Here is a 6,114-nt window from a genome sequence, read left to right as displayed (position 1 = left end):
CTTCTCAATATTTTCAACCAACTTTGTAGTTAAATAAAATGTATTCCTTTGCAGTAGGGAAAAATTGGCTTTTCACAAAAACTATAACCATAGAGCTTTTCCACCAGCCATATATGCTTGTAGTGATAGCTATTATTCATCATTATCCTCTCGTGTGAATTTGCCAGTACATTCAATGTACTGACCCTTTGTGGCTGCAACGTTTCATGTTGCAGGACTTCTTACGATGAGTAAGTGATACGTTAGGGTTACGATTTCTACACTCAACTTTGCCGTTGGTGTTGATGGGAATCCACAACCTTTGTTACTTTCGCTATTTGGATAGAGGTAATAGTATTTACGTTATTTTATACATGTGATTTACCTCTGTTATAAATCCTTGAGTACTGTGTGTGTCAGCATACCGATCCAGGGATGACACTTAAGCACAGAGACTTGACCGTCTGAGGTCGGGTCGCTACAAGATGGTATCAGAGCACATGTTGACTGTAGGACGTGACCCCTAGAAACTGGCAAGCCCATAGGAAAGATTTTCTCTATAACTTTCTTTTCAAAAAAGATCTTTTACCTCTCCTCTCTTCTGAGATTATTCAAATATTCCCTTTAGTGAGACCATACCCCTTTCCCCTTTTGACCACACGAAGATTCGACTGATGAGACCACTCCAAGAAGTACAAGATATCGGACAACTGAGACCATTCGGAATGAAGAGGATTTTACCATACATTATAATAATGGAAACTGCAACGGTTGAAGACTCCAAAGACTAGGAGAATTTGAAGGCCCTGTACAATTTCTAGATTTGTATGACCTAGGAAGGCACCCCTTATGGAACTTGGCAGACTATGGAAGCTGTCAATACCCGAGATCAAGGTGTATTGGAGAAAGACCGGAACATGGAGAGTTGAGAACTCAAAGTTTTGTCAAGAAAACCCTAAGGCAGGAGATATCAACTATGGAAGATAGCTCATGGCAATGACAAGGGCAGAAACACGGTTATCCGTGATGTCATCGCCACTAATACTATGGTCACTGAGCTGAGCTAAGCATGCATTTCTTCGGAAGGATTGGATGGTAGAAGGCTGATGGAGCACCTAACAGTAAGATGAAGTTTTAACCTTAGCTGGTGTATCGCCAGAATCTGGAGTAGTACATCAAGAATTTTAAGATGGAGCTCCAGGAAGCCGTATTAGACAAGGAAGCATTTCGTGAAGAACTCAGGAACCAGAAGCTAAAAGTAGCCAAGCTAGAGGAGCTACAACCTCGAGATACCGGAGATTTGTCAGGAACTGAAGGACAGTAGGACCATGGCTCATGCCAAGGATGTTGAAACCCAGAAGTTTGGAACGCAACTCCAGAATATTAAAGGACGTCACGAGAGACTTTGCGTCAATAGAGTTGATCTAGCAAAAGAACTTGAGAAAGACAAGCATGATCGGAACAAGCCATTGGAGGCATGAGCAAGGCTTGAAGAGTTTGGAGACGTTGAAGATTCATTGACCTTTAGAAGACCAAACCCCTGTTATATACCTACGTTAGATGCGATGTTTGTGAGCTGTCATTTGTTTGATGTTTTTCCGACAGCCACAGATGAAATCTGTCTTTTCAAAACCATTGTTTGTATTGTGCATCCCTCTCCCTCTCTCTCATCTCGCCCCAAAACCCTTGGACCCAATAGAGGATGAATGGAGATGAGCTTGTATTTTCTGGACCGATGAGTCAGTTGGAGACAGACCGATGGATTTAGAACATGGAGGATCACATGGAGAATAACCCTATAGTTGGAAATGATATGACCCAGCATGCTCTTCAGTGCTTTGAAAGAGGTGCTGCTACTTGGTGGAGGATGTACCAAACCATGAATGGATGACAAGGAGTAACCACTTGGAGAGAATTTAAGTTGACTTTGCCAAAGTTTCGGTTTGTGTCCCAGAAGTTGAAGCCTTACGGAAAGGATATGAAGAAATCTTATGCATGCAAGATTTGTGGAGAAATAGGACACACCCATAAAGAACACAATGATGAATGCCCTAATTGTGAAGGAAGTCACCCAGTTGAAGAATGCCCAACTACGCAGATTACTTATTTCTTGTGTGAAGGGACTACCCACTATCCTGCTCAGTGTCACATTTACCCCATGGTACAACGAACCATCCAGCAGAAGAAAGAAGTAATGAAAGGAGCCCTCATGGAAATTTTAGAAGAAGCTGTGATGGAGGACACACCTAAAGAAGACCCGAGTAAACCCTGCACTAAGTCTTGATATTCATGTGGAGAAGAAGGACACATCTCCCAAAATTGTTTGAATGGGGATTTAGTAGAATTCTCGATAGAGGAAGTAGAATATGACCCACAAGAAATAGAAGCCATGATCGGCATGGAAAGGTCCAGGAAGAGAAGCAGATTGGATTCCAAGAAGGACCTGAGTCATATCACCTGTTACAGGTGCAAGGAGTCAGGGCACTACCTCAACAGTTGCCCAAAAAGGAAACCTCGATACTTGTCAGAAGTAATATGTTTTAGTTGTAATGGAGCAGGGCACTTTGCCAGAGAATGCCCCAAGGAGAAGGAAACTTGTGCTAGATAGTTGAGTTTGCAACAAAATAAATGGAGTAGCAGAAGTGAGAACATTTTCTTGAGGTGTTGAGTTGAGACATGTAATGGAAAAGCGAGAGATTGTGATCATTTGAGAATGAATAAAGTTAGCATCGTTGGTACTAATATGGATTTATGAGTTGTTACTCTATGAAGAAGAATTTTGGCCATTTTGAGGATATGAGAAATATGGTCTATGGAAGATTTGTGCATTTTAAGGGTGGGAGTACCCTGTAAGAACCGTTGACCCATGGAAAAGATAAGGATACTCCACTGAGTGGATTTCGGACAAAATGAATACGAGTTTTGTCTCGATATGTGTGATACCCAAGAGTATGTAGGATAAAGTTGGAGACCGTCAGTTGTTTGGACCAAATGTGATCAAGGAGTCAGAAGAGAATGTTAAGTTGGTTCGAGATAGACTGGAGGTAGCTCAGTCCAGGCAGAAGAGTTATGCAGACTAAAAAAAGCAAGGAGGTAGTCTATGAAATTGGAGACAGAGTCTTCGTGTGTCCCCTCTGCGTGGAGTTAAACGAATTGGAGTTAAGGGAAAGTTAGCCCCGAGATTTGTAGGACCATACCGAGTTTTGGAGCGTATGGGAGAAGTGGCCAACAAGTTGGAGTCACCCGAAGGACTGTCAGGAGTTCATGATGTGTTTCACATTTCCCAGTTGAAGAAGTGCCATGCAGAGATGGCCAGTATTCCCCTGTAAGGATGCTTGACCCTGGAAAGGATAATGATGTTCCACGAAGTGGAGTATGGACTCCATAAGTATAAGTTATATCTCGGTATGTGGGATAACCCACGAGGATGAAGAGATGAATTACTATTGGATATAAAGGAGGTATGATGTTGGAAATATGGATCAAGGGAAATTCCATGATGAGTCTGAGTAATCATGTCCTAGTTTGGTGCCAATAGAAGGAAGGGAGACAATACAATTGGATGGATTTTAAGTATGCTAGGAAGCTGGAAGCTGGATGTTGGAATAACGATAAGTTGCCCAGAGGATAAGTTCAAGGTTTACAAGCGATGAGATGGGCCATAACCCACAGGCCAGCCAAGGAACAAGCACACTCTTGCTGAAGGAAAAACCCTGGAAGAAGTTACGTTTATCGGCAGACGATCTTATAGAGTAACGCAAAACCTGAGGGTTGTGAAGGAACGATAGATGTTTGTTTGGCTTGCAGAATTAATGGATTTAACCGAACTTGGTTCGTTGACAAGAGAAATTCTGCAATGCTTGTGAGGATGACCGAGTGTTAGAATGCGAGATTCACTAAACCGTATACAAGGTAATGATTTGGGTGCGGGATGGATTGATCACCATACCGACTTACTCTTATTATTTGCCTTGCTATATGGGATGGTAAATCTGAGTGACTTACCTATAGTAGAGAGACGACGATCAAACCTTGTTTAAACCCTAGAATGGTATAAGAATTTTTCCCTTGTACAAGGCAGATTTTGCCAACCGTAGGTTATACGGTGAGGATCAACCCAGACCCATTTCCTGCAGGAGAAACCATAAATTGTTGACCACCATGAGATATCGATTAGTTGTTTAGTACTGGCGCCAGACCCGTCAGGTAAGAAGACCCAGTCTCGGAATAACCTTACCAAGATGAAAGGACAAAAGAATTGAGGAAAAGGTTATGCCGTTACCGGAAGAGCCCAGAGAAAGGAATTACACTGAAGATCTGAGAAGACCGGCCCTGTCAAGAATAAGTATGGAGTATATGAGTTTTGATGGAACCGTAACCATGCTTCTAAGGGTGGTAGCACCCCAAACCCCCTCTTGCGACAGTTGATGGATTTTGAGAAGACCCTGACCCTAACCTATTTCTTTCTAGCCTCTCCGAATCTCGAGGACGAGATTCATTTTAAGGGTGGTAGGTTTGTAACATCCGAAAATTCTAAATTTTGAAATGTTATGATAAATAGATAGATTTGATTGATTGTTTGATTGATTGTCTGAAAGTGCGTGAATTCGAAACTTTTTGAAAGTTAAATGAGAGGGAATAAAAGGACTTTCCCAAACTTTCATATTTGCTTTCTGATCTCCATGAATTCAAATTCTTTTCAAATACAAAACCCTTGAGCGAAGATGATATGACTTCTTCCATTTAAATTAAATGAAAGGGTATTTGAAAATAATTAAATTTTATTTGGAAATATTTCAATTCATAAACTTCAGGCAGCTCAATGATTTTCATGAGAGAAGATAAAATAACTTCTTCAAATTATGAAGTTGCGAGTTTCAAAGATCACATTTAAAGTCCTTTTTGAATTTATTTTCAATTTGGAGTTATTTGAGTTTTATTCAAATTATTTTTCTCCAAAAATAAAATATATGGAAATTAGGGTAACATGATTCTCTACAACAGAAAATTGGAGAGAAATAAATTTGAAATCATTTTGATATTTTTAAAATGATTTTTATTGGATTTTATTAGACCAGTAGCACTCTTTGAATTATCTGAATATGTGTGAGTTTTATTTAATGCTAGGAAAATGTTCATCTTGCAGAAAATCTTTCTCTGAAAATTTTGATATATAATATGCCTATATAAAGTTTTATTTTTATTTTCGTTTTTCAGTTTATCGCATTCTGTTTTAAAAAAAAACTGCGCGCGCGCCTGGAACTAACTGTCGCCATGTGCGCATCATAGTACCAGCGGGCGCCCTATTTTTTTCTTTATCCTATATGGGCCAGGCCCAGCCAGCCTTTTCATTTTTTTAGGCCGAATTTTGTTTTTTTTAAAACTGCAGCCGCAGCGTGCGCGCGGCCGGCCGAAGGCCTTTAGGCCTATCCGCCTTTTTTCTTCTCTGTTTCGTATATTTTCGTCTACGTTTAGTCCCACATTGCCTAGCCTTTGACCTCTAAGCCTCTTTTCCACCAATAAATATAGACCCATAGAGCCTCCAAAAATCATCCGATTCGGGTTAAATCAATATTTTGGTTTGACTAGATTCATTTAAGAAAAATATTTTTCTCCTCTCCGACGCGACTTCTGGAAGTTGTCTCCTCTCTCCAAAGTTGTCTTTTCTCTACCTTATAAAGATATCTTTCTTTGTTTTTTTCTTCTTATACTTCCGTAGCTTATTATTTTTAGACTAATATGATACAATAATTAGATTATCAATTAGTCTACGTATTTATACTTTAGACCTTAACCGTAGCTAATTTTCTATCGTAAAACAGCTTGGCCCTGATTTTTTCAAATAGCCATAACTTTTTACTCGTTTGTCCAAATCCAACGAAACCAACGCCCACTTCTTCGTTATGATCCTCTCTATCCAGTAATCCAACTCAAACATGTTTTTGGAAGTTTAAAATTTGAAATTAGATCAGATTTGAATTTGAACTTCGTTTGATCATAACTTGAGTTTCGAAACTCCGATTTAATTGATTCTTTTTGCAAATGGAAGCTCTTGACCTAAACTTTATGATAAGGCCAAATTCACTTAATTTTGGTACTGTTAGAAATTGTTTTATGTTGCAAGAGTTATTTGCT

Source organism: Triticum dicoccoides, chromosome 5A (assembly GCF_002162155.2).
Source record: "Triticum dicoccoides isolate Atlit2015 ecotype Zavitan chromosome 5A, WEW_v2.0, whole genome shotgun sequence".
Lineage (NCBI taxonomy): Eukaryota > Viridiplantae > Streptophyta > Magnoliopsida > Poales > Poaceae > Triticum > Triticum dicoccoides.
The sequence above is the reverse complement of the archived record's forward strand: the minus strand, read 5'-3'. Positions refer to the sequence as shown.